This window comes from Equus asinus, chromosome 26 (genome assembly GCF_041296235.1).
Source record: "Equus asinus isolate D_3611 breed Donkey chromosome 26, EquAss-T2T_v2, whole genome shotgun sequence".
Lineage (NCBI taxonomy): Eukaryota > Metazoa > Chordata > Mammalia > Perissodactyla > Equidae > Equus > Equus asinus.
In genome coordinates this window covers 28,440,915-28,468,686 of record NC_091815.1, presented here as the reverse complement: position 1 = coordinate 28,468,686, position 27,772 = coordinate 28,440,915, and the positions used below count along the sequence as shown (strand labels likewise).

At 44.5% G+C, this 27,772-nt stretch overlaps 1 long non-coding RNA gene across 3 annotated transcripts in view; it reads right to left on the bottom strand.

The window, feature by feature from the left end:
* LOC139042186 (uncharacterized) overlaps window positions 1-27,772 on the bottom strand; it is a 102,714-nt gene that overhangs the window by 34,178 nt on the left and 40,764 nt on the right. The window lies entirely within an intron of this gene.

Genomic DNA, 27,772 nt, shown 5'->3' with positions numbered 1-27,772 from the left:
TAAATTTACCATCATGAACCACTAACTAGTGTACAGTTCAGTAGTGTATATATACACTTGTTGTTGTGCAACATATCTCTAGCACTTTTTCATCTTGCAAAACTAAAAATCTATACCCATTGAACAACTCCCCATTTCCTCCCCACCCAAGCCTCTGACAAGCACCATTCTTCTTTCTGTTCCTATAAATGTGACTGCCTCAGATATCTGATATAAATGGAAACATACAGTATTTGTCTTTCATGACTGGCTTATTTCATTTAGCATAAAGTCCAGGATATCCTTCTTTTTAAGGCTGAATAATATTCCATTGTGTGGATATGCCACATTTTCTTTTTTCATTCCTATGTCTATAGACATTTGGGTTGCTTCCATTTCTTGGCTATTGAGGAAAATGCTGCAATGAAAACGGATGTGCAAATATCTCTTCAAAATCCTGCTCTCAATTCTTTTGGTATGAAACTAGAGTGAGTTTGCAGTATCACATGGTAAGTCTATTTCTGCACCATTTTACATCTCCACCAACTGTGCTCAAGGGTTCCAATTTCTCCACATCCTCGCCAACACAAGTCATTTCCTGTTTTGTTCTTTTTGAAAGTGGCCATCCAAATGAGTATGAGGTGATATCTCTCCCTTTGTTGTTTTGATTTGCATTCATCTAATGATAAGTGATGCTGAGCACATTTTCATAAGCTTCTTGGCCATTTGTATATCTTCTTTGGAGAAATGTCTATTCATATGTCTTGACCATTTTATAATAGGGTAGTTTGGTTTTGTTGTTGTTGTTGAATTGTAAGGTTTCTTTACATATTCTAGATATTAACCCCTTAACAGAGTTATGATTTGCAAATACATTTTCCCATTCTGTAGATTCCCTTTTCACTCAGTTGATTGTTTCTTTTGATGGTCAATGGTTTTTAAGCTGTTGTAGTCCCATTTGTCTGTTTTGCTTTTGTTCCCTGAACTTTTGGTGTCATACCTAAGACATCATGGCCAAATCGAATGTCATGAGCTTTCTCCCTGTGTTATGTTCTGTCGGTATTATAGTTTTGGGTCTTACAGTTCTATCTTTAATCCATTTTGAGTTAATTTTTTGTATATGGTATAAGATAAGGTTCCACCTTCATTCTTTTGCATGAGAATATCCAATATTCCCAACACCTTTTGTTGAAGAGACTATCCTTTCCCCATTGAGTGGTCTTGGCATTCTTCTCAAACACTGCTTGACCATGTACAGGAGGGTTTATTTCTGGGCTCTCTATTCCATTCCATGCGTCTATATGCCTTTCTTTATCCCAGTACCACACTATTTTTACTGTAGCTTTGTAATGTGTCTCGAAAATCAGGAAGTGCAAGCCTCCATCTGTGCTCCTTTTCAAAATTTATTGGCTCCTTGGGGTCGCTTGAGATACCATATGATCTTGAGGATGATTTTTTTCTATTTCTGTAAAATATGCCATTAGGATTTTAATATGGATTGCATTGAATCTGTAGATCACTTTGCATAGTGTAGCCATTTTAACAATCTTAAATCTTCGAATCCCTGATTCTGTTGCTAATGGGGATGGATTTTCAAAGCAGCAGGCATTCTGGTTCCCTTTCCTGCAATCTCCTTGCACTCAACCCTCGGAGGGGGTTCACTCATCTCTCCCACCCCACTCTGGGATGACTTACACGTGAGACAGGGCAGGGGTTCCAAGGCTTCAGATCCAGGGATCGTGTGAGGACATTAACAAAGCTGGACCCTTTCCGTGCTCCTTTCATCTTTTTCTCTCTGGCTTAACTGTCAATCCCATGGGTAATTCTCATTCTGTAGCTCGTCCGCTCTTTTTTTCTGCCAATGCAAGCTCAACTGGAACAATCTCGCCTAGTAGAAATAAAAACCTCCTTCAATAGAAGAGTAAACATCTGTTTTAAGAATGTTGGTGACTGGTTCATTGGACATGTCACTAATTTCTGTGTCAGAAGTATTCATAATTCATCAGTAAAAAAGGTAGCCAAGTTGTCCGTTAGAAATTCTAAAGCTTTGTCTTTCACAAATGCAATAACTGAGTCCTTGGGAGACATAATGAGGGTGTCTGTTCCCTTCAGTTCCAGGAATGACTTCAGACCTGGAGAGTCTGTCTCTTTCAGAATCACAAAGCTGCCTTAGCTTGCCCCACACCCAGAGGAACTGCTCCTGGTCAAGGAGCAAGTGCGCTTGTGTCAGCCCTATTTTCATTCTAGTGTCACCAGCCTCCAACCAGATTTCAGGAGGGATGCCTGACCATGCAAATATCCAAGAGGGTGGGAAGCAATAGGACCTAGGAGGGTCCTATAGTGCTGGGGGCATGAGGAGGTACAACTGTGGGGACAACACTTTACCACGGTCAAGTACACAGGTTGGAACAGGACAGCTTTTTAAAATATGAATATAAGACATTCTGAAGTTCTTTTAAGACTGTGTTAGGGCAAATAACTGCCCCCAAAGATATCCTGAGTTTTATCCCTTGAACCTGTGAATGTTGCGTTCCCTGACAAAAGATGCTTTGCACATGTGATGAAGTCATAGACTGTGAGATGGAAAGATTACTCTGGATTATCTGGGTGGTCCCTCTTCATAATCTCTAGTATTCTCTTGAAAGAGAGAGAGGGGCAGAGGGAGCCTGGACCATAGAGGAGGAGCAGGTGTGACCATGGAGCAGGGCAGGGAAGGCATACGTGATGGGGCCATAGCCAAGGATGAGGACAGCCTCCAGAAGCTGGAAAAGGCAGAAAGACAGATTCTCCCAGGGTCCAAGGAGAGAGCAGGGTCCTATAGACAGACACCTCGATTCCAGCACAGTGAAACCCATTGTTGGATTATGGCCTCGAGGACTGTTAGAGAATTTGGAAACAGGCTGGATGTTTTGTCCACTCAGGTGCGCTTTGGAGGCACCCACATGACCCGCTGCTCACTCCTCAATCCCTTGTCTGAAATTTCCTCCATGACCACCATAGGATGGCACATGAGGCAAAGGACATCTTTAAAGGTCTCCTCACTGATAGTGAGGGGACACTGAGCAAATGATGTGTGTGGTAAATGACCAACAATTTGATAGAAACCAGGAATGGTCCCTCACCACCAACATTGTTCCAATTCCACAGACGTTTTCACTTCACATGTGAGGCAGCAGATCACACAGATTTTTCAAAGATATTCTGTCACAGAATGGCAGCATTCTGTGGGGCATAAGGACTCCTTAAAAAGGCGGTGGGTGGGAGGGCCACGCTCTAGCAGACAAACAGATGCCACCCTGGACAGGGACCCCCAAGGCCTTCACTACACTGTGATTGCCGACACACTTCAAGGGGCATCCACCTCAGGGCGGACATTCATGTCCTCATTTCTTGGCTTTCCTGCTGTTTTCATAAACTCAGTGTGCCTGTCTGAAAGAGAGTCCACAAACAGGATACTGGTAAATGGGAAATAGAGTCTACCCTCTGGCTTCTATTTGATTTTGTCTGCTCAGTTTGGCCTCTGAGCATTGGGCTGAATCCTAGATAGACCTGTGGGTCAGATGGAGCTTGGCAACCAGAGGGCAGTGAGCGGTGGCCTGGAGGGATGGGTCCTGGCAGAGTGGGGATTGGAAATTGTAACAACTGAGGGAGAAGGTGGGAGAGGAAGTGTATGGGGTGTAGTCATGGTTTTCAAGGGTCAGCTCTGGTCACCCTGGTTTAGGGTGAAGAGGATGTGGGAAGGGTAGGGAGGAGGAACAGGTTTTCAGGGAGAGGCTGAGGACTCCAAATGTGGGGAGAGTCACTGAAGCTGGTGGGGTTGAAGATGAGGGAGCCTTTCTTCCAGACTTCAGTGTGGTCTAGAGAGGAAGGTTGGGGTTTGGAGGAAAGAATAAGATACTTGAAGACTCAGATGAGTGCCCTTGACACCGGGACCAAACACTTTATTTGGGGAATCCATGGCAAGGTGAGCAGTCATAAGGATGAAAAAAAAAAGTAAACATCAAGAAACCAGAGGGAAGACAACGTGTCCCTCAAGAGAAGTAGAGGGAGGGACAGGCAGACATGTATCTCCAGAGCTCAGAAGTGCAAGGTTTAGGACTGGATGGCACCGGGGAAGGGGCCAACGGAAACCCTGGGAGAGAGGCCCTGGGTGAGAGGAAGATTAGAGTCCAGTGGGGACTGGAGTCCAAGGAGTGAGGAGGGATGGGAGAGCATGGGGTAGGGACCGCGCAGGGGCAGAAGGCTGGAGCTGAGGTGGGGAGGCAATTCCAAGGAGGGAGGGAATCAGACCACACGGTGTGCGAACTCCTGCCTGGGGGGAGGGTGGGAATGAAGGACAGGCTGAGGGTTGAGGAGTAGAGCCAGGAATCCCAATTTCCAGAGTGAGGGCCAGCGTTTTCCAGGGTCAGCTCTGACCAGGGTGAGACAGTACAGCTTGTTGCCCAAGTGGGGTCTGGGTTGGGCAGTTTCAGCATTTCTAGGGAGCATCTTAAGAAACCAACACATCACCTCCCTAGTCCCCCAAGACCTCTTCTCCTGAGCCTGCAAGGTAGGAATCTACCCAGGGAATTGGGTGCAAGTACACAAGAAGGAGGCACCAAGCAGAGGCTGAGGAGCAGCCTGGGGGAGGGAAGGAAGGGCAGGTGGGTGTTGGGCTGCCAGGTGTAAGGAGGTAGAGGTCAGGATGTCCTTGGAGCTTGCTGAACCCAAGGGAGTGAGGAAAGGGGTGAGGGTGGGGACGTGGGTCTAGGGCAGATTTGGGGGAGGGGTACTTCTTCAAGGTTCAGAGCTGTTTGTACAGTTTTATTTCTCCACACATCAAAGGACCTCTACAGTATAATGAGCTGTTTAAATTGTCCAGTAAACACACCTGTTTATTACATTGTTTTCCCAAAAGGCTGGGTTTGATGTTAAACCAACTGAGATTCAAAAATTGTGCATCCAAAGGAAAATGCACAGATCAGTCCGGTTTTCAAGACTTTTAACCAGCAGGGCATGTGGCTTCAGCTCTTCCAGCCACCTGAGAAGATGCCAACAATATTTTAAGAAGGGGCAGATCTGAGGGCCGGCTCGGTGGTGTAGTGGTTAAGTTTGCGCACTCTGCTTCAGTGGCCCAGGGTTTGTGGGTGTTGACCTATATACCGCTCATCAAGCCATGCCGTGGTGGTGTTTCACATACAAAATAGAGGAAGGTTGGCACAGATGTTAACTCAATGACAATCTTCCTGAAGCAAAAAGAGGAAGATTGGCAACAGACGTTAGCTCAGGGCCAATCTTCCCCACCAAAAAAAGGGGGGGTCAGATCTTGGCCTCCAGGGTGCCAGTGACCAAAAAGATGACATCAGAAAGCCTCTGGAAGGTTTCCCTATGCACTTTCATTCCTCCATTTTATCCTCCAGGCTGCCATTTCTACTCTGATCCAATTCCTACACCTCCCCTCAGGTCAGGAATTGCCCCTCAGACCACCCACAGTGGGACTCAGCCTCCCTGGAGATTCTCCTACTGAGTCAGGAGGTTCTCAAAGCCACTCAACCCTCAACTCCACAGTTTTAGACTTTGGGCCTCCGCTCCCCCATTCTCTGAACCAGATCCAGGCTCAAGCCCCTGGGCAGGCCGCCCCAGCCCCCAGAGAGATCTCCTCCCCACACCCATCCAGGGCTCTGTCCTGTTGACCCACTGCCCCTTGAGGGTCCAGGGCAGAGACCCTGGGCTGGACACCAGACAGACCTCCCCACAGAAAGGGCCACAGATGACATTCCATTTAACAATACTTTATTTTGCTCAGCTGTTCAAATCTGCCTTCTTAGTCAGGCAAGCAGATTTGATAAAATGATGAAAGCAGACCACTGATTAAAAGAAAAAAACTCGCTGATAAAAAAGTGCCTTTTTTTGATCCAACTATCCCACTGCTGGGTATTTATCCAAAGAACTTGAAAATGCAAAGACATAAAGATACTTGCACCCCTATGTTCATTGCAGCATTATACCCAATAGCCAAGACTTGGAAGCAACCTAGATGCCCATCAAGGGACGAATGGATAAAGAAGATGTGGTATTTATACACGATGGAATACTACTCAGCCATAAGAAATGATGAAATCCAGCCATTTGTGACAACATGGATGGACCTGGAGGGTATTATGCTGAGTGAAATAAGTCAGAGGAAGAAAGTCAAATACCGTATGATCTCACTCGCAAGTAGAAGATAAAAACGACAAACAAATACATAGCATTGGAGATTGGATTGGTGGTTACCAGAGGGGAAGCAGGGGAGGGCAAAAGGGGTGATTAGGCTCACATGTGAGGGGCTGTGTAATTAGTTTTTGGGTGGTGAACATGATGTAATCTACACAGAATTCAAAATATATTTTGATGTACATCTGAAAGCTATATAATGTTATAATCCAGTGTTACTGCAATTTTTTTAAAGTGCCTTTTTTATCACAGCAGACATATTTCCAATAACAAAAATTTTCCTCTTGTGATGATAACCTATTTGAAAATTTCCATTGTGATCCCTTGAGGAAGGCAAAACATGGTATAGTCACCAGTTGTATTCACTTTCCATATACGTTCATAATTTTATCCTCAAACCATATTTGCACATATTGGTTCATGAAGCTTCTTCTGGTTAAAGAAATATGTGACAGTTTTTACAGCGTTAACCACAAACAGGTTTTCAATAGCAGCCACAATCTTTCTCATTCCACACTTAAGAGCATTCTCAGTTGCAGACATGCATATCGATGTAAGAACATCGGTAACTCCTTTAGATAAGTTATTAATTCCACTGGTAAAAATAGCATCATCTTACCCAAGACAAATGTCACCATGATATGCACTAGAAATTCCATGGGTATGCCTTTTATAAAGGAAACTATTGCATCCTTAGAAAATAATGAATATCTCCTTCAGTCTCAGCCATGACTTCAGACCTGGTGCCAGGGTCTTAATTTATAGAGGTGAGAGTGGTAATAAAAAGAAGCCAATGCCATTAAAAAATAAAGTTACTCACCATTCCCCTAGACAGGAGAGGTGCTGCACAGCACGCAGGGACCCAGAAGAAGCACCAGGCTTGGGGAAGGCTGTGGAAGATCATTGAGGGGAGAGGGCATAAGCCAGAGCCCTGGTTTCCAGTAAAGGCTCCATGGTGGGCAGAGCAAACAGTTTAATATTGTCTATTGTCTAATTGAGGCTTGAAGCTATAGGGGTGGTCTCTAGCTGCCTGGGACCCGACCCTGGGACAGTTAAGGGCAGGGAAAACATTGGCTTGGTGTGTGACAGTTGGATAAGGAGGTAATTGTATCTCAATAAAGCTGGAAAAAATAATAGCATCTGATTTTTTTAATTATAAAAAAGATGTTAATTTTATACAATCGAGACAATAAAGTTTTATAAAGATAAAAAGAAGACAAGGACGTACTTGTCTGGCGTATGAGAGGCCTGTCCCCAAGTAAGCTGTTCACTGTCTTTAGGATTTGGCTCGTCCTGGGAGGGGCAGCCTCCCCTGGGATCTGTAAGGCCCACAAATGTCACAGTTTCAAGAATACGGAAAGTAAGAAAATATAGTTAATATAATTGGCCCTGGGATGAATGGATGCCAAACAGACCAATATAGAACTTACGACAACACAGAACAATGGGGCCCCTGGCTATTTGGCATAATTTTAGGGAGACTTACAGAGATGATAACGGAGATTTCTAAGAGTAGGAAAAGGAACTGGAGAGTGGGTGCACCCTGGGGTGAGCAGTAATCTGTATTAATTTTAGCACAAGTGGGCGCCTTTACCAGATTTCCTTGAGGCATGTGACTGTGGGGTGGATGTTTGGGCAGGGAGCATGGAGGACAGCAGGATGAGGGGCTCAGCAGACAACGACTCAGAAACATAATAGAATCCCTAATATCAAAGGAAGCAAAGCAACGAATGTCCCTGGTCCAATCCGTGCCTTAGGAGAGGCATCCGTGGGCATTGCTGGGGTGGGGCTTTTATGCCTGGACTGAAGGGCTCTCTGGCACAGGAGGTCAAATCACCTCTAATGGCGAGGTCTTGGGCTGGGATGTTGTCATCTGTGATGTGGGACTGCAGTGTCCTCTCCAAGTGGGTATCCACTAAGGTTGCTGTGACTCTCAGAATTTGTATTTCACTGAAACAGTGACTCAGTTAGAGAGTTGGGCATCTAGATTGTAAGCTGTGAGAGCAGCCAGGCCAGTGAGAATGAGACTAGCAGTCACTGGATGGTAAACAGCTGCACTTGACAGGTCTTATGTTTTTGTTTTTTGGTGGAAGTTTGGGTTCAAATGAATCCCATATCATATGAGCGACTGCCTGACCTGTGGGGCTATTTATGGCTAATGGGTCACAGGAGAGTATGGCAGCCTTATAACTAGCCTCCAACCCTCATAGGATGGGGCAAGATGGAAAGTCTGTAAAGATAGGTAAAGGCCTGGGGCAAGATAGAGATCCATCAGGGGCTTTATTTGCCAGATTGGAATTTTAGAAGGAGTTGTTTAAAGAGACCATTATGTCTCCTAACTAAACCAGTTATCTGAGACCTATCAGGGACAGAAAGTTCTATTGAATGTCTCTCTCAAGAGCCCAGCTATCTATATTCTTAGAAGTGAAATGTGTGTCTTGGTTATCACCAGTAATGTCTGTAGGATGAAAGGAAATAAAGAGTGTCTGGCAAGGCCTTGTATCGTGGCCTTAGTAGATGTGGAAATGTGTGATTTTTAAGTATATTTTGGTATCAATGAGGCAGGAGATTCCCAGAGTCCTTTACAATAGAGGTAATTTTTAGTTAACAGGCTAATGGTTTATAATAAATGTGAAAATGGGACCATTCATTGGCCAGGGCATCCACTGCCTGAAGCTTGGCCAAGTGTAGTGATGCTGGCATCCCATCCCTTATCTGGGACACCCTGGCTAAGGGATGGAAAGATGCAACATTCCACTGAGCTCCATGACAACTGGTGGTGCAGTGCCATCCACATGCTCTATGATCTCCCACTGCTGCTCACTCAGTGCATCCCAAGGGGCTCCCTGGGTAGCCAAGGGGACTCGGGGAGGGGTGACCTCCCTTGATATCTGACAAAGAACTGAGGACAGAGAAAGCTACTCCCTCCCACAGGTGGCATATACCAGGGGGCCCAGGTTTGGCTCCATTCTCTCTTAAGGAGGCCTCAGTAGCCATGCCAAGCTTGCAGGATACTGTTTCCATGACCCGATGCATAATGGGAAGCTGGGAATGGAGGGTCACAGGCTCAGGGTCTGTAAGAGCCTTCGTTTCCAGGAAAGCTCAACTGGTAGCCAGTCATTTACTGTTTCAGTGGTGTACAGCCCAAGGCCGAGAAAGGCAGTTCTTGCAGTAGAAGCCCCTGGGCAACTTACGGCCATCAGAAGCACTCCAGAGTCTCCAGGAAGCATGAGAAGAGGTTGCTGAAGTTTCTTTAGTGCTGGAGTCTGTGAGGGCACTAACGGGATTGCTTGTTGATTTTAATTTGGAAGTAAAATTTGTAAATGAGGAATGTTGCCATCAGAACCCAAAAAGGACTAAAAGATTTTGGATTTATGTGTCCTTAATAAATGAAATGTGTCAAATGAATCTCCTTGCAGGAGGATATCACCATGTAACATCATATCTATGCTCCTGGAGCGAGGTGGATGCAGTTAAGATCTTTTCTGCAAAGATAGTGTGGGATGGCCAGCTGTTGATATGCCCCATGAGTAGCCTGGAAAAGGTGTCTTGTGTCCCTTTGGAGGTGAAGGCAATCTGCAATTGCGAGGCTGTGGACACAGGCACTGAACAAAATGTCTTCACCAAATCTATAAGAGCAAAATATTTGCTGGTTGTTGATTGAGTAGAATTAGTAATTTTAATAATATTGGATGTTGGGTCTGGGGGCCCTATGGATGGAACCAAAGTATGGAGGTTGTAGTAAACCACCATGAGGCACCCTTTATTTTTTCCAGGTTTAAGAATAGGCAAGATTGGGCTGTCAAATGGAGAAGGAGTGGGGATAATCATTCCTTTTATAATAAGGTTTTTATATAAATTTTTATCCTTGAGGACTCTGTTTTACTTTACATTTGGCCATATTAAGTATTTTAACCAGGGGCATCCACAGGGTCCCTTTTTATTAAACCAATTTTTAAGCACCAAAAATTTACTTTAATTTTAATATTCATTATGTTAGACTCTCTATGTCCAACATGGGATATTTTAGGACCATGGGTAATATGACTGTGGGAAATTTAGACAAAGCTACAATTAAAGTGAGACATACCTATTATTCCTCTATTTTATATGTAGTTCCCTTTCTAAGATTAGAGGGAGTACAATGCTTAAATTTGGTGAGATCCCCAGGTATAACTATAATTTGAGCCCCAGTATTGATTACGTCTGCGAAGTGTTGTCAGTTGGCGAATTTTAGCAAATGCTCACATGAATTTAGAACCTAGGCTGGAGAAACACAAAAGCCGGTCAGTGCCCTTCTTCAACTATGTTGTATAAATTCTTTCATATATAAATCTAGTTTAGAAATGTTGGATTTCCAATTGGATCAAGTTATGGAACTTTACATTTAGTGTGTGTGTGTGTATATATATATATACACACACACAAATTATCTATTATCTATTTTCATTAAAATATTATATACGTATACTTATTTAATGAGCTATCATTTTCTTCCCCTGTATCTAGGGGTTTTTTTCTTTTTTGCTCTCTTTTTCCCTTTGTATTGTTTTGTTGTGTTGTGTTTTAGGCTTTTTGCAGCTTCCAGCAGAGGTTTCGGTTGTGGCTGTTCCTGTCTCCAGCAGATTAGAGGCAGAGGGGGTGGAGGAAGGGCTGGTCCTCTGTCAGCAGTATCATCAGTCCTCCCCTCCCCACCCACCTTTTATTTCTTGAACAAAATCTTTTAGAATGGCTTGTGTCTCTGGGAGGCTAATTTTTTTTTCTCCTTTTCTGTTTATAAACATCAAGAATACAGAGAGCTGGGGCCAGCCCAATGGTGTGGTGGTTAAGTTCACGCACTCCACTTCCACGGCCAGGGTTTCACAGGTTCGGATCCCGTGTGTGGATCTAGCACCACTGGTCAAGCCATGCTGTAGCTGCATCCCCCATAAAATAGAGGAAGATTGGCACAGATGTTAGCTCAGGGCCAATCTTCCTCAAGCAAAAAGAGGAAGATTGGCAACAGATGTTAGCTCAGGGCCAATCTTCCAGACACACACAAAAAAAGAATACAGAGAATAAGAAAATGTAGTTATTATAAATGGCCCCATGATGAATGGATGCCAAATGGAAAAATAGAGAATCTAAGACAACACAGTAGAACCCGACTGCCTTTGAGAACAGTAATGGAGACAAGGATATTGCTTATATCTTATTCCACACACAGAGGAAGTGTCCTGGCCAGTGATTCTGTGCCACATGCCCAGCACTAAAGGGAGGGATCTACCTGGACCCAGCAGGACATGGTGACTCTGTGGGAGGGACCCTCAGATTAACTGTTCAGGCACTAGTCAGATTAACTGGGTGTTAACCCAGGCCCATTGTGCACCAGGAGGGCAGGCCCTGGTGAGAAGGTCTCTCAGGCCACGGGCTGCAGGAGATGATGGAGATTACAGAGACACAAGCTGCAAACACTCCCCGGGGAAGGGAAAGATCAGTTCCAACAGCCCAGGGTGGGTCAGTTCAGAATGGGGCAGGAAGGGAGCAGTGCCCAGGGCTGGGTGTGAGTTCCAAAAATCACGTTAAGAAATCCAGTCCCTTAATGTGAATCCAGACAATAATGGTGGCTTTCTGTGTTCAGAGAGTCTCAGAGCACCATCTGTCTGTTTGGGTGCTAATGTGGTTGATTTTCTGAGGGGCAGCTGCTCTGGTTCCATTTCCTGGGATCCCTCACCTCTTTGACCCAGGATTATGTGAGGAAATTAATCAAGGGGACTCTTTCCTGGATCCTTTAAAGTGTTTTTCCCTTTGGCTTAATCATTTGCCGATATAACGGGCAACTCTCTTTCTCCTTCCTCCTCTCCTGCTGACTGTGTTCATCACCAGTATGGCATCAATTCAGTGCAATTTCTTCAGAAAAACGCAAGCTTTTCCTAGAACAATTGGGAATTTCCATGGCTACTTCAGGCAACTTCGGAACCTCCAAGACCCCTCTCTTCCCATCCACCCATGATATGGAATGAATGTTTGTGTCCCCCCAAAATTCATATTTTGAAATCCTAATCAACAACGTGATGGTATTATGAGGCGAGGACTTCGGGAGGTGATAGGTCATGAGAGTAGAGCCCTCATGCATGGGATTAGCGCCCTTATAAAGAGACCTCAGAGAGCTCCCTCACCCTTTCCTCCACATGAGGACGTAGCAAGAGGATGGCCATCTATGAAGCAGGAATAGGGTCCTCACCAGATACCAAATCTGCCAGTGCCCCGATCTTGGACTTCCCAGCCTCCAGAGCCGTGAGAAACAAATTTTGCTGTTTAAGTCACCCAGTCCAAGGAATTCTGTTCCAGCAGCCTCAATGGACTAAGACACCCCCTGTTCCTTCCTCCTTTTTCCCACCTTAGGCCTTTCCAACAGCTCCCTTGGATCCTTTGATCTGTCCCCCTTCAACACCTGTCCCTCCTCCACTCCTCTCTCCCTCTGACCACCCTTCCCAAACGTTTCCCTTCCTACTCCTGCCCCTCAACGTGCTATAGTCACTGGGACTTCAGTCCTTCTCCCCCAAAGTGGGCTCTCAAGGGGCTCAGCGACCCCAAGAGCCGACCTGAGGCTGAAGAAGCTCATTGGAAACAGGCTGGATGTTTTATCCGCTCAGATGCACTTTGGAGACACTCAGATAGCTGCCTGGTCTCTCCCAGTTTCCTATCTGAAATTTCATCCACAACCCCCATAGGGTGACACATCACGGCAAAGGGCATCCTGAAAGGACCTCCTGCTCAAATATTGGTGGAAACACTTCAGGCCTCAGGTGACCTCAATTTGCTCATCTTCCAGAAAAGCAGTCCTAGTAAGAGTGTCCAGATGGAATAAGGAGAAGCACCCCTCTTTTCTACAAACCAGTGAGTTGAAGTTTTAGAATTGAAGCCATAAGCTCTGACTTTGTGTCTGTCTCCATGTCTATGTAGGTACATATGTGTAATATTTTCCCACCTTCAAGTGGTGTTACTAAATTAGATTATAAAATCCCTTCAAGGAGGTCTGGTTGAGGGCTCTATAGAAAAATAATTGAATATTTCTAAAATGCCCATAAATTAGGGAAAATGAATTTATTCTGACGAAACTTTATTTCAGCTGTAATTATATCTCTGTAGTATGTCATGTCACCTTGAAGATAATTTTCAGAATCTTTTGGTAACTTCAAATCTTATTCTATGCTAAAATAATTCTTGGCTATTCATTAAATAGCTAGATCAATTCTAAGTAAGTGAACACAATGAAATATTAATTACCAAGCATAATTTTCAAGGTGTGAATACTTTTGCATGTGTTCATTCTGTCACAGTGAGAATGTATACCGGAAGTACTTCTATGGTTATAGCTACATGGGGGATGTGTATACATATGCTGTACTGCAAAATGCTGGGGCATGACAGACAAGTCACAATGATCCACTCCTAGTTTTCTCTGTGAAGTAGACATTTCTGTCGTTAAGATTATAACCCGTCCATGTGCATGAGACTCCAGTAGAAGAAAATATGTCAGAGAATAATATAGAATGAAAGATATGCTGGACGAGATTTTGTTAAGGAAACGGAGAGTAGTTTGGTCCTAACATGAGACAATGGGTTGTTCCAGAATGAGGAAGTGGAGAGTGTAGGACAAAACCTGAATGGATATAGACAGTGGCAAAAGGTTCACAGACAGTGAATTTTATTTGTCCAGGGCATAGTTGGTCCAGATTTGATGGGTTTATGTATGAAAAAGTTTTAATGGGGGCTTTGGTGACCAATATTGTACTGATATAAAACCAGGATTTGCTTTTGCTGTTAAGAGGACAAAATTTTCCTTGGTTACTAGTTGGCTCTTGATAAGAAGTTTTAAAAATGTTTCTCTGCCCTCTCTTTAATCTCCCTAGGAGGCAATATTCTGTGTATTGTCAGAATAGTTCTCTGGGTTGTATGTTGACTTTATCACATCCTTGATTTTTAAGAAACCAAAATTCTCCTCACCCTTGAAAGGGTTAAATTCCTACATTATGTTCCTTCCAGTGTTGATACTTAAAATCTTCTACCGTTTTAAGTCAAATACCATATGATCTCGCTCATAAGTGGAAGATAAAAACAATGACAAACAAACACATAGCAATGGAGATTGGATTGGTGGTTACCACAGGGGAAGAGGGGTACGGCAAAAGGGGTGTTAGGCTCACAAGTGAGGGGATGGACTATAATTAGTTTTTGGGTGGTGAGCATGATGTAATCTACACAGAATTCGAAATATATTACGATGTACATCCGAAAGCTATATAATGTTATAATCCTATGTTACTGCAATTAAAAAAATAAAAAAAAATTTTTTTTAAATCTTCTACTGTTTTGTATGCCATTTAATCAACCACATTTCCCTGTCTGCTGCATTATTTTGGTAATGAAGCCTCATCGGATTTTTCACTTCTGAAAATTCTAAATAAGTTGATCACAGCCATTTTAAGTGTCTCTATAGCTTTTTGTTTTACTGTGGTGTTTCTCTGAAAGCAGTCAGCTACAGGCCAGAGTGCCCCTTCTCCCACCAAAGAGGACTGTGCAGAGACCTGTGGAGAAGGACTTTGCCAGGTCGCCGTGGGCACAGGCTTCTGATGACATCCCTTCAGTGACTTTGAAATCCTCCCGGTGTCAGTATTTCAGATGTGGGCATGAGACTGCTCACCCAGGATGCAGCAGAACCAGAATGGATTCCACAGCACTGAATGAACTGGTGAAGGACCATTATGGGCTGTGTTTTGAGTATTGCTTATATTCGAATGTTCTATTTTCTAGAGAGCAGGAAGCCCTTTCTCTTTCCTCTTATCTATAACTCATTAAACGTACATAGTCTGCTCTAGACATTTACAGTTTGTGAGGTCAACTGTGCCAGATCAGAACATTTTCATTTATTTTTAAGCCGATGACTAGATGCGGATAATTGCTAATAAATTTAAACAAACAGGATGGGTTGGTGCCCATTCCTCTTATTTTTAACCAGTGAGGCAAAGTTGACACAGGTAAAAAATTTAAGACAAATAAAATCCAAGCATTCCTTATATATGTAAAGTAGCAGGACAGATGGTCTGCTTTTTTAATCAACAAGCCTTTATAGATGTGCCAAACAGTGAAGAGAAAGCCGGACTCTACAGTGAAATGCCAAGTAAAAAATATATAAGAAATGACATAACAGAGAATCACCACTGACAACCATCATGGTAGTAACTGGTTTAGGTGAGAACATAGATGGATGTTGCTCCAGTGAGTGAAAGTCTGAGGAGAGACAGAGAGTTCACAGAGCACAGTCTCTAAATATCTCCCCCAAAATACATGTGAATGCTTAACGCTTATCAAGAAAAAAGTACAAAAGACTTATTAATTACATTTATGGTGCAGAGACGTGGCAGATACCATCTCAACCACACGACAATGAAATAAGTAAATTTTATGTGTCTCTTAATATAATATAGAAAATACAGCATCACTTCTATGGCCTTTCTGCAAAATACGTAAACTGATTCTCTTCATGAGGAAATAATAGATAAACGCAACTCAGGGATATTCAACAAAATCTCAGCTGGGAGTTCTTCAAAAATGTCAGGGTCATGAAACAAAAACAGACTGCAGTCCATGGACCTGATACCTCAATGCAGGATGCCAGCCTGGACCTGGTCCTGGGACAGCAAGGAAAGAAGGAAAAGGCATTTATTTTCTTTAGGTTTATTTTGTTTTCTTTCTTTTATTTTTGGCCATAAAAATATTTTTTGAACAATTGGTAAAATTTGAAGAGAGTCTTTGGATTAGATTGTAATATTGTATCAACGCTGATTTCCTGTTATTGATGGACTTACTAGGGTTACATAAGAGAATGTCCTAGTTGTTAGAAAATACACACTAGGGGCTGGCCCTATGGCCTAGTGGTTAAGTTTGGCACACTCCACTTCAGTGCCCAGGGTTCAGTTCCCAGGTCCGAACTTATACCCCAAGTTATTGGCCATGCTGTGGGGCGACCCACACACAAAATAAAGAAGGAACGGTACAGGTATTAGCTCAGGGCAAATCTTCCTCAGCAGAAAAAGAAAAAAGAACATAAAAGACACACCAAAGAATTTTAACTAAAAGGACCACATCAGTACACATAAGACATTGTTTTAATCCAACTGACCACAATCAGGATATTTTTTCCCCTGAGATTTGAAAGCAACAGGCATGAACTCCTTTCTTTTAAACCAAAAACACCTGAGAAATACAATTTCTCCAAAAATCTTTATCCAGAAGGAAATGATCAACACATTTTTTTCAGGTCCCTCCTCTATCTCAGTGCTCATGCACTTCATCCCAGAGACACAGGCGTTAATGATGATGGATGACTGAGGAATGTGCTTACAATTTTATGGACCAGTGGCATTCAAGATGTGACCATGGAAGTGGCTCCAGGACACCTCTCAGAGAAAACTATATAAAGACATGATGCTGGAGAATCTTCTCTCAGTAGCTCAGAGCAATGTTCTGTTGAGTAGGCACACAATCAGTATGAAGCCCGTTGTGGTGGGTCTTTATCTCCTCAGGCATCAGGGGGTATGGGATACTGAAAGTGCCATAACGTACACAAAGAACTAAGCTCATAAAGCTTGGGTCTAAAATTCAGGGACCAGAGTGTCTGAAACCCTACCATGTTGAGAAAAGATTCTTTTTCACACTTGGGTAAAAGACTGATTTTTGAAGTTGTTAAGGGGTAGTTTCACTGGGTTCCTTCTGAAACCTTACCTTATCCGTCTTTGAGAGATTTCAAAGATCATGAGGGGCTAATACTAAATTTGGGGGTAATTTTGTCTCCTGCATGTTTTTCCAAGCCCTTATGGCTTTTCCAGTTCTCTAGGATTAACTCTTTAAAGCGGATATTATATTCCAATTGAAGCCAGGACAGTTTTGCATGATGGAGAGAGAATCCTCCTAAGATGCATGTCTAGGTGAGAATGTGCAGATGAGAGTTCTGGCAGGTAACCCTTCAGTTCATCACTGTCCATGGTGGGAGCCACTGCCCACTTGTGGCTACTGAACACTTGAAACAGGGGGAGATCAAGTTGACATGTGCTGAAGTGTAAAACACATACTGGATTTCAAAGACTTAGGATGAAAAAAAGAGTGTAAAATATCTTATTAATAATTTTATATTGATTACATATTGAAATTATAACATTTTATTCTTTTTTTTTTTTAGGAAGATTAGCCCTGAGCTAACTGCTGCCAATCCTCCTCTTTTTGCTGAGGAAGACTGGCCCTGAGCTAACATGTGTGCCCATCTTTCTCTATTTTATATGTGGGACACCTGCCACAGCATGGCTTGATAAGGGTGTTAGGTCTGCACGTGAGATTAGAACCAGTGAACCCCAGGCTGCCGAAGCAGTGCATGCGAACTTAACCAGTATGCTACCAGGCCTGCCCCGAAATTATAACATTTTAGATTAAATAAAATAAAATGAAATAAAATTCATCTGTTTATTTTGACTTTTTAAATTGAGGTCATATTTGCTTTTAACATTGTGTGATTTCAGGTGTACATTACTATATATTAGTTTCTGTATAGATTGCACTGTGTTCAATATTAATAGTCCAGTGATCTGTAACCATACATATGTGGCCCTTTCCCACTTTCCCCCTCCCCCACTCCCTTTTTCTCTTGTAACCACTAATCTGTTCTCCTTATCTATGTGTGTGTTTGTTATTTATCTTCCACATATAAGTAAAATAGTATGGTATTTTTCTTTCTCTGTCAGACTTATTTCACTTAGCATAATACCCTCAAGGTCCATCCATGTTGTTACAAATGGCATGATTTTGTCTTTTTTATGGCTGAGTAGTATTCCATCTTCTATATATACCACATCTTCTTTATCACTTCATGCACTGATGAGCACTTGGGTTGCTTCCACATCGTGGCTATTGTGAATAATGCTGCAATGAACATAGGGGTGCATAAATCTTTTTGAATTGTTTATTTCATATCCTTTGGATAAATACCCAGTAGTGGAATAGTTGGATCATACGGTATTTCTATTTTTAGTTTTTTCACAAATCTCCATACTGTTCTTCATAGTGGTTGCACCAGTTTGCATTCCCACCAGCAGTGTAGGAGGGTTCCCTTTTCTCCATATCCTCTCCAATACTTGTTATTTCTTGTCTTGTTAATTCTGACTGGTGTGAGGTGATATCTCATTGTAGTTTTGATTTGCATTTCCCTAATAATTATTGATGTTGAGCATCTTTTCATGTGCCTGTTGGCTATCTGTATATCTTCTTCGGAAAAATGTCTGTTCATACCCTCGCCCATTTTTCGATCAGGTTGTCCATATTTTTGTTGTTGAGTTGTATGAGTTCTTCATACATTTTGGAAATTAACCCCTTGTTGGATATATGATTGGAAAATATTTTCTGTCAGTTGACAGGTTGTCTTTTCATTTTGTTTATGGTTTCCTTTGCCACACAGAAGCTTTTTAATCTGACGTAGTCCCATGTGTTTATTTTTTCTTTTGTTTCCCTTGCCTGAATAGGCATGGTATTCAAAAAGATGCTGCTAAGACTGATGTCAAAGCATATTGTCTATATTTTCTCTTAAGAGATGTATGTTTTCAGGTCTTACATTCAACCCCTTAATCCATTTGGGGCTAATTTTTGAGTATGGTGTAAAATAATAGTCTACTTTCATTCATTGCATGTGGCTGTCCAGTTTTCCCAACACCATTTATTGAAGAGACTTCCTTTTCTGTATTGTCTGTTCTTGGCTTATTTTGATTAGCTGTCCATAGATGTGTGCTTTTATTTCTGAATGCTCAATTCTGTTCCATTGATCTGTATTTCTGTTTTTGTGCCATTACCTGCTGTTTCGATTACTATAGCTTTGTGGTATAATTTTAATTCAGGGGGTGTGATACCTCCAACTCTGTTCTTTTTTCTTGGGATTGTTTTGGCTATTTGGGGTCTTTTCTTGTTTCATATAGATTTTATGATTCTTTATTCTATTTCCGTGAAGAATGTCATTAAGATTGCATTGAATCTGTAGCTTGCTTTAGGTAATATGGACATTTTAACTATGTTTATTCTTCCAATCCATGAGCATGGAATATCTTTCTATTTCTTTACGTCTTCTTTGATTTCTTTCAATAATGTCTTAAAGTTTTCAGTGTACAGGTCTTTTACCTCCTTGGTTAAACTTATTCCTTGGTAGTTTATTCTTTTTGTTGTGATTATAAATGGGATTGTATTCTTGACTTCTATTTCTGCTAGTTCCTTATTAGTGTATAGAAACGCAACTTATTTTTGTATATTGATTTCATACCCTGCAACTTTACTGTATTTGTTGATTATTTCTAATAGTTTTTCTGGTGGATTCTTTGGTGTTTTCTATAGAGAGAATCAGGTCATCCACAAATAGTGAGAGTTTCACTTATTCCTTTCCACTTTTCATCCCCTTTATTTCTTTTACTTGCCTAATTGCCCTGGGAAAACTTCTAGTGCTATGTTGAATAAGAGTGGTGAGAATGGGCATCCTTGTCTTGTTCCTGTTCTCAGAGGAATAGCTTTCAGTTTTTCTCTATTGACTATCATGTTGGCTGTGGGTTTGTCATATATGGCCTCTATTATGTTGAGGTACTTTCCTTCTATCCCCATTTTGTTTAGAGTTTTTATCATAAATAGATGTTGGATCTTGTCAAATGCTTTCTCTGCATCTATTGAAATGATCATATGATTTTTATTCCTCATTTTGGTAATGTGGTATATCACATTGATTGATTTGTGAATGTTGAACCACCCCTGCATCCCTGGAATAATTCCCGCTTGACTTTGGTGTATGATCCTTTTAATGTATTGCTGCATTCGATTTGCTAATATTTTGTTGAGGATTTTTGCATCTATGTTAATCAGCAATATTGGCCTGTAAATTTCCTTTTTTTTCTTGTCCTTGTCAAGTTTTGGTATCAAGGTAATGTTGGCCTCATAAAGTGAGTTAGGAAGAGTCCCGTCCTCTCCAATTTTTTGGAACAGTTTGAGAAGGATAGGAAATTAAATCTTCTTTGAATGTTTGGTATGTTGATTTTTTACTTTTGAAGTGTAGTGTATTAGTTTGCTACAGCTGCCAGAACAAAGTCCCACAAACCAGGTGGCTTAGAACAAAGAGAAGTTTATTGTCTTACAGTCCTGGAGGCTGGAAGTCTGAGATCAAGGTGTCAACAGGGTCCTTCCTTCTGAAGGTTATGAGGACACAGCTGTCATTTTTAGAAAACAAATCACTCAAACAAGAAATACAAAAACGCTTCAGTGAATTCCTACTCACTCAGCCTAAAGCACAGACTCTTCACGTGGACCCCCAGGCCCCACAGGATCTGCCCCTTATGTTTAAGGCACACTGGCCACTCCCAGTTTGAGGGGATGGGGATGTGGGTGTGGGTGTGAGTGGGGAAGTTGGGTCTCCAGGTCCTTTTGTTCTGTGGAAGAGATCCCCATTTCCATTAATTTTGTTGTAAGGTCGTGAATACTAAAATCTCCTGAGCATCTTCTCTAGGAAGACTCACTTTGGTGTAGCTGTGTATACACAGCAGCCCTGCTATGATCATCTGCAGTGCCCATTCCAACAGCTTTAAGGACTGGGTTCTAACTTTAGTCCAAAACATGGGTGAGCTGTTGATCCAGCTGCCCCAAACAGTGATGGAGTCTGTGATACTTGCTTGTCTGAAGTTCCCAGTGTGGGAAAATGGAGAACAGTAACTTAACTATGATCCTTTTCTGATATTTTTTTGAGAATATTCAGAGCCTCAGGTAATATTTTTATCCCCTAAGATTCGGGTACTTCTACATAATTGATTACATAACTGCTTGAGTATTTTGGTTTAGTTTTATACATTAGGATAAGGAGCCCCAATTTGCAAATCTCCTGTAACCTACAATACGCCAATGATCCATCCTACTAGTAGAATCTCTCAAATTATACTATTTAGGGAAGTGTTTCTCATATTCTCAGTGTTCTTGAGAATTCCCCTAGGAGCTTTCTGAGACTGGGGATCCATGAACTCCATGTTCTTATGGCTAAGGCCGAGAAAAATGGGGCTGGGTTGGAGATATGCTCTCCTTCTAGTGGGATGAACTGCAAGGTGCAGGCGTAGGGCATGGATGTATCACTCTAACATCAGGAAGACAGAAAGATTAGGAAGAATGATCCAATCTATGACATGAGCCCTCATCTATTAGACATAGAAGTCCTAAACATGAATCCTCGCACTTAAAATAAACATTTGTTAAGTAACTCTCAAATTCCCTCACCTTGAGAATTCACATGTGTGCAGGGGCCCATCACACACACATATACACACACAGCCACCCTCAAGGAACCTCCAGGATCCTGGACTGCACCAGGCAGGCATCAGGAGCAGAGCAAAGAGAATGAATGACGCACACGATGTCCCTGGGGCAGTCAGCTCAGAGACTGCTGTGAGGCTGAAATGAGGCCGAGGGTGGGAGGATATGTCTCTGAGGGGTGGGGTGCTGCAGGGAGCAGGGAGGGCACCAGGAGGAAGGTGCAATATTCCTAACAGAGAACATATCTCTCTGCAGCAGCTGCACATACAGAGGGTGCCCAGGCCAGGCTACCAGTGCCTCAGCTCCAAAACCAATCCTGCTCTAGGGTGTGGAATTTGCAGTCTGTGCCCCAAATGGGTGGGATTGAGATTGACAGTGACATCAAGGGAAATTTATAATTCCAAACTCAGAAGCCTGTCCTACGAAATAAGAAAATACCCGTACATTCTCTACCAACTTCCCAGGGCACACACGGCCCACATCTAAATTAGCAGGAAGTTCAGTCATTTCCTGGGTTCCTCCCCCACAGGTCCACTGGCAGACACACAGGGTGGCTCAAAGCATCTCTCCTTTGTCCAGCTGCTGCCACCTCCTGACAGATAATCAGGACAATGGGGCCTGAGAGCCTGGTCCCCCAGCTGACCAGGAAAGCAGGACTCAGCCTCCAGACTGGTGGGGACAAGGAAGCGCCGATCATTCTGAAGGCCTGGGGGTATTGGGAAAGTTGGGCAGTCAAACAGAGCTGCCCAAGTATGACAGGGACAGAGAGTTGATGTAGGACTGGGTCAGGGAACAGAACTGAGGGGCCTCAGCCTGAAGCATTGAACTGGGAAGTTCTTGAAGTTTTTCAGGGAAAAGGCTGGATTCTCCAGAGTAAATGAGTCAGCTGCAGTAGCTCTGGGGGCTGGGCACTCCTGTCTGCCCACCGTCTACCCCTCCTCCCTCTAGGAATAACGGCCTCTCCGCACTTCCACCTGCCCAAACTCACCTGTGCCCCTTCACTGTGCAACTCTGCATGAAGGGACTCCCGGGGTCCCTTTCCTGCACTCAGGGAGGGGGAGGGAAGGCCGAGTTCCCACAGACAGCCCAGCAATGGTGTCCTGAGAGCTGGGGTCGGGCAGTACCTCCACTCCCCATGTCCTTAGTCCTAATCTAGAATTGATGGTGAATCCCAGACACAAGCTGTTCCCTCAGGCCCTGAGAGAAGCTGTGCCACAGCGAATGACATCTCTCCTGATTCTTCCCAATAGGAATGCTCTTGAAATACCTGGGAGGACCCATCTCTTGCTGTGGAAGGTCCAGTCTGGAATGTTCCACAGCAGCCCAGCCAAGGCCCATGTGCACAGATCCTAAATGGCAGGGCCTTCAGGGCCACAGGCTCACAGTCATTTGCCCCAGTGTCCACACCTAGGCAGGGGCATCTGGGCCCTGAATGTCCAGTTTTCACTGTCCACTGTGCCATCTCCCTCTCCAAAATGATTTGCTCCTGGGGTTGGCTCCAGGTCACCAGTCCAGGCTGCCACATCCTCCCAATGGGAGGTTCTTCCCTGGGGTCCCTGATGTCTGTCCCAGCAGCTTCACCCAGAACAAACCTAAAGAGTGTTTGAGGGCTGGGGGTTGTGGCAGTAAGAACACTTGCACTGGTCTCAGGTGATGAAAAAGGTCCACAGAAGCTCACGGGGAGCATGAGTGCCCTCTAGTGGATGGTTCCTGCTGGAAGAAGAGCAAAAGGGACCAGGAGATCTGAGAGATTAGAGCTGACCATGGCCTAAGGGCAAGTTTAAGTTCAGAAGGAGGAATATTTAGGGGTGATTAACTTACAGATGCCTGTAAGTTGGAGCTGGAAGACTGTGGTTTTTCCAAGAGTGTAACCACAAGTCAGAATGACACCACTGGGTTACACTGCAAAGTGAGATGAGGGAAATATTATAGACGTTGAGATGAAAAAAATACATGATAAATCTATATGCAACGTCATTAGACAGTCTACTCTGAAGTTCTTACCATCTTAAGAGGCCTCTTACCAATGAATTCAAAGTCATTCTATCATTAGGAAAAAATACTTATTAAGAAGAAAATTATATCACAGGAGTTTCTCTTCTTTTCAGAATCGTATACCTTGCATCATTCCTTAAGTGTGAATCTACACCCAAAAAATGGACTTTGTCAGAGACTGTCTAGTGTTGGGGTCTCGTTCCCAGCAAGTGTGGACTGACAGTGCCCCCCCAAGGCCCCCGCAACCCAGGGCCCCTCTCCGAAGCAGAGGAGCCTTTGATGCTCCCTCATTAGAGGGAGAGGGGTTCTTTTTAGTGTCCTCAGCATTCACCTGTCCACTCTCACACTCTAAGCAGAATCTCTTGTCCATCTAGCATTTGAAACTTAAATTACTGACCTCTACTTCTGTCCTTCATCCATACAACATTGTGACAGGTCCAAGAGATGTCTTCTGCTCATGATTTTGAGGGAAAATTTCCCCAAAACAGTTGCCTTCACCCACCTTGAACAGACCTCCACTTGAGTGCCATCATCATTACCTAGAAGGATTTGGACACATTTTTTTGGTATCAGATGCTTTCCAACTCTTAGGGGGAAGTGTGACTCTCTCCAAAGAGATGACCAGTAGAAATGGACAAAGAGAAATCACATTAGTGTTCTCAGAAGATCTACAGGAACGCATGAAAGTTTAAAATCACAGGAGAGTCCACATAAAACCCACAGTCCTAGGCTGAAACACAGATTCTGGCAGCTTTTGCCATTTCCTTAAAAGCTAAACTACAAAAGTTACATTAACAATGAACTAGAGAATAAAACATACATTACAGTTACTGATAAAACTAAAATAGTTATTTGTTTTTCCTTTCCAGTGCATTATGTTCATTTTCACAATGATGTAAGCACACTCTTCTGGCAATTGGCTATCTACAACTTTGTGACCTGGTAGAAATGACTCCCCCTTTTCCCTTTAAATCTCAAAAGCGAACTAGAGGCGGCTCCTGGGCCCTCTCCCAGATCTCAATACCTGTGACCAGCAGCAGGAGGAGGCCAGGCTGGAGGTCTCCTGGTCCTCAAGACAGCACAGGCACCCCAGGCTGTCCCTGTGCTCTGATGTCACCAAGTCCCCAGAGCACTGATGGGCGATGTGCGGCCCGAGACCAAAGAGTTCCAAGCTCTCTTTGTGGCTCCTTCTCAACCGTCACAGGACCCTATGCTCTTTGCCTCTGGCATCCACAGACATGGGGAAGTTCTGGAAGCTGAATTCCTACTGGAAAGCAGTGACCCCGCACTCAGATCTCAGCGTGCCCGGACCCCATCATCACCTGCCAAGATGCCACAGCACCAACCTGCCAGTCTGTACAGGTGGCATCCCCAAGGATTGGAGATACTTTCCCAGGAGCTGCCCTGATTCCATGACCTGGCTCTCATTTCCAATGCAAGAGTGTAACGTGAGGTGGAGGGTTTGCTGGGCTCAGCACCAAGAGCATTTAAAACTCTGTGCCAGGGAACTGGTGCTGAGGCCTCAGGCGGCGCCAAGAGGGGAGACCGAGGTAGAACAAGAAACCTGTCGTGAGAGCAGGAGACGGAGCCAATGCATAGGCTACCATGATTAATCCCTGATGAGAGATAAGAACATCAGGTCCCTTCCTTGTCCCCAGGCAGAGACTCTGAACAGAAGCCTCCACTCTAGCCACAATGTCTAAAGGATGGGAAACAAGCCAAGCCAGATATCCAGCCATCCCTGTCTGCACCCAGTAATAGATGCTTGATAGACACTGTTAAATGGATGAGGGAAACCACACAACCGAAGCCTGTCACCCGCCTGTGACACCTGAGGATCTGAGCACATTCACTGTAGACACAAGGGCACTGACATCAGCATGGGAGGAGGCCAACAAGTGCCCACGACTGAACCAGGGACAGGAGTGTACCCCTTGTAGAGTTAGGAATGAGAACACGGACCTCATAACAGTGAGGGGTCAGATATCCATTCATCTCAAAAACTCACACCCCCTCCCCATCACCATCTTGTGAGTGACTTCTCTCCTCAGAGGCCCTGGTCCAGCAGCCTGTGTCCTTCCTCTTCTCACAGAAGCCTGACCTGACACAAACTCTGGATACTTCACCCCAGATATAGTTACCACCAGAGAAGTCAGAGGCCTACCCTGATCACAAAGCAAATCAGGGGCGACTCCTCGTCCCCAGGGTCCCTGGTCTGTGGGGACACCTTGCCGTGGACCCTTGAAGACATCTCACAAGCCCAAGGTTTTGGGTGGAACAACGGGAATTTCCCATCCAGGTGGGACAGGAAAATCGGGATGTTTGCTTCCATCTCAGAGGGGCTGAGCATCCCACAAGGGCCTCCCTTCCTATAACAGAGCAGCCCACAGGATCCCCTGGCTAAGTCTCCACGTGGAGCCCCTCCAGGTCCTGGGACCTGTGAGGAGACCTAGAGCAGATGACAGACAGGAACACAGATGACTCAGATGCAATGTCCTGCTGCTGAGATGGGAGAAACACAGGTCATTCTGGGGACCAGCCCCCTAGGCCTTGAGGCCTCCCAGGATTCCTTGAGACCTCAATAGATCACTCACAGGGCCCTTTCTTTGAAACCTCAAGGACAGAGAGCTCCTCCTGAGGCAGCACATTCACCAGGCAGCAAAGGACACTAGATCAGGAGTCTACCGGACAAAGCCTGTCCTCCTCCTGGGCTCACCCTGCAGTGGGATGGAGCTGGGCAGCCTGGGGTCCCTCAGTAACCAGGACACAGGATGAAGGGCCCCTCAGCATGGAGGTCAGAGCCCACCTCTGTCCAGGGATCAGGGCCAGTTCACACCCTCTTGAGCCTGGTCAGCAACCCTGGTGAGGCTCCTGACACTGGCTACAGGTCTCCTTGTGCCCTCCAGGGCGCAACATTGGGACACACACACACACATAATTAGCAGGAAATTAACCCAGTAATGTGGCTTTGGCTAATCAGGAGAAGGAACCTGATTTCTATCCCTGTGTCCAGCAGATCCTTCTGGGCCCTGCTATGTGTCTGCTCTGTCCTGCCTGTCCCTTCTAAGGGCCTCAGAGCACCCTGCTCTGCCAGGGGTCCCTGTGTTGTTCCCCACTGCCTGCCTGGCACCACCCATGGGGAAGGCAGGGTGACCACAGGAAGGTCAGCCAGGCAGAGGACAGAGGCCTCCAGGATGGTGAGGGAGCAACTGGATAGGCTCTGAGCCACAGCTCAGCCAACACACATGGAGAGGGAGGGTCTCCCTGAAACCTTCCCCTGAGGACCAGGGAGCCCACAGCCACCTGACCTCCCACCACCAGTATCCTCTCACTCAGGACACACAGGAAACCTGCCCCTTCACATCCAGCAACTGCAACTCCTCCTGAGACACTGGTACTGGGTGTCTGTCCCTGAAAGTAGAGCCACAGGCTGTCAGAGGCTGGTGACACCTGAAGATGGAAGGCAGGTCCCCATCAGCAGTCACCACTCAGCTTGCCCTTTTCTCAGCCCCCGAGTCATCTCTGTGACATTCCTGCTGGGAGTAAATCCAACCTTCCCAGAGCATTTAAGGACACTGGGAAGACCCTGGTGCCCAGTAGGGTTTCTGTATCAAAAGTGGAAATAATCCCCTGGATTTGGGGACTCCTGGGTCTCTGTGTAGTGCTGACAGACCCAAGGCCCAGTGCTGGGGCACGGCTGTAATCCTGTCAGGAACAGGGGTCCCCATCAGCCGTGCTATTGAAAGTGTGCTCCACAGGCCAGTGTGGTCAACATCACCTGAGAGCTTGTTAGATGCAGACTCTGAGGTCCACCCCACACCTGCTGGGTTAGAATCTGTATTTTTAATAGCATCTGCAGACCCTCCCTGTACACAGGAGAGGGAAAGAGCCTCCCCCACTCCTCCCTCCTTGGGATCTCAGCCTGGCAGGGCATCTATGTTACCAGGGCAGCTGCTGAAAGAGCATTTTTAAGGTGTCACTTGGACATTCACCATCTTTATAAAGTTCCACAGGTGATTCCAATGCACAGCAGGGGTGACATCCCTGTGACAAGAGTTCCTGATGTAGCTCCTGGGCTTCTGCTCTGAAGAAAAAAAGCCAGATGTGGATGAGAGAGGGCGGCGGGGGAAGCTGACTGTGCACACAGACCAGGAGCTGTGGGGACTGCCCAGGGCACCAACGTCCCAGGCTTGTGCTTGTCCAAACAGAAACGTCTGTTAGGGGGTGGGACAATCACTGCTAAAGAAGGCAG